The 1,730-nt window shown below is 41.3% G+C and overlaps 1 pseudogene; it reads left to right on the top strand.

Annotated features, from left to right (window-relative positions):
- The first annotated feature begins 1,351 nt into the window (after window positions 1-1,351).
- Window positions 1,352-1,466, top strand: LOC138362533 (5S ribosomal RNA; annotated as a pseudogene).
- The last annotated feature ends 264 nt before the right edge of the window (window positions 1,467-1,730 follow it).

Here is a 1,730-nt window from a genome sequence, read left to right as displayed (position 1 = left end):
ACCCATGTATATATATATATATATATATATATATATATATATATATATATATATATATATATATATATATATATATATATATATATATATATATATATATATATATATATAATATACAGAGTAAATCTACCCCAAAAGTAATGATTTATTTGTCTATAAAACTAAACTCTTTTTGGAATCATATGAGGCCCCTCCACTGAGGGGGGAGGCCTGGATGTTTATGGTCATGTGTATTCATGCTGCTTGCATGTCGTCGTTTATTTTGCCTTTGTTGTTTTCTTGACAGCTTTCTTTGCCTTGGGTGGTTTGGGAGATTTTGAAGCTCTCTTTATTTTGGGCTTTTTGTTCCCAACAACAAGCTGCTGCTGCTGCTTCTTTTTCAAGGCTGTAGGTGGTTTGTTGCTTGTGGCGGCTTTCTTGGGAGTTACCACGGCCTTCTTTGCTGCTGTAGATGGTTTCTTGGTTGTGGTGGCTTTCTTGGGAGTTAGAACGGCCCTCTTCTCTGCTACGGCCAGCTTGAATGATCCACTAGCTCCACTTCCCTTGGTCTGAACTAGAATGCCGTCAGCCACTGCTTTCTTGAGAAATCTTCGGATGTAAATGTCGATCTTGGCAGCCTCGACTTTGTTGTTGGCAACAACGTACTTCTTGATTGCTTGTAGAGACGACCCCTTACGGTCTTTGAGTGCTGCGACCGCGGCTAGAGCCATTTGACTAGTTTTCGGGTGAGCAACCTGGACGCGAGGTTTCCTGGTGGTGGCCACCACAGCAGCAGCAGCCGCAGCCTTCTTGGTAGGCTTTGCTTCTACCATGATGATGATGAACCAACCAAGGTGATGAGAGACGCTCAGACAGTCACGGGGGAATGATGCTGCCGCCGCTTGAGCCGAACCTATTTATGTGCCGGCACGGTACAGAAGCTGCAACCTGGCAACTCGTCCACCAATCACGACGGTTGGTTTTACGGCTCCGAAACCTGGATCCCATATCTTCTCTAAAATAGAAGCATTTGTTCATGTTCTTTGTAAAAGTATCATAAAGCAGGACAGATGAGACAAATATCATAAAAACTGAAGAGCAGATGAGCACACACATGTTTGTATTACAAAAGAAAATCCACAAATTCATTAGAAATTGGCAGGGCAGGCTGAGGAAGTAGGTAGATGTAAAATGTCTGTAAATGGCGAAAGAACATAAACCCAAGACTGAATAAACGATGTTAATTATCCATGCCAAGGAGACAAAGATATGTTAGGATACAATTACCATTAAGACACCACAAGCAGGTCCGTATCCTGCCGTGATGACTAAAAAGAGTTGGTTATTAGCCACAATGTGTAGGCAGTCTCATGCCAACGGCCATACCACGTTGAGAACACCGCTTCTCGTCCGATCAGCGAAGTTAAGCAACGTTGGGTTTGGTTAGTACTTGGATGGGTGACCGCCTGGACCCAATGCTGTTGGCAATAATGTTTTTTGTTTTGTTTTGTTTTGTTTCGTTTGTTTTTGTTTGAATGGCTGGCTCCACGGGAAATTCACGGAGTTGTGTGGAATAAGGCCTGGTAAAATGAATTAATATGTATGTCATGTTTAAAACAAACTCGCTTAATATAGATATTGTGTGAGGCTTTATACAAAAACAAACAACCAAAACAAAACATGTTGTATATATATATATATAGCTTAATCCGGGTTTGAACTCGCAACTCCAAGAATACGCATCACTTATA

The sequence above is a fragment of the Procambarus clarkii genome, unplaced genomic scaffold (genome assembly GCF_040958095.1).
Source record: "Procambarus clarkii isolate CNS0578487 unplaced genomic scaffold, FALCON_Pclarkii_2.0 HiC_scaffold_1953, whole genome shotgun sequence".
NCBI classification, from domain to species: domain Eukaryota; kingdom Metazoa; phylum Arthropoda; class Malacostraca; order Decapoda; family Cambaridae; genus Procambarus; species Procambarus clarkii.
Note: the sequence above shows the minus strand (reverse complement) of the source record. Positions and strands in the feature narration are given on the sequence as shown.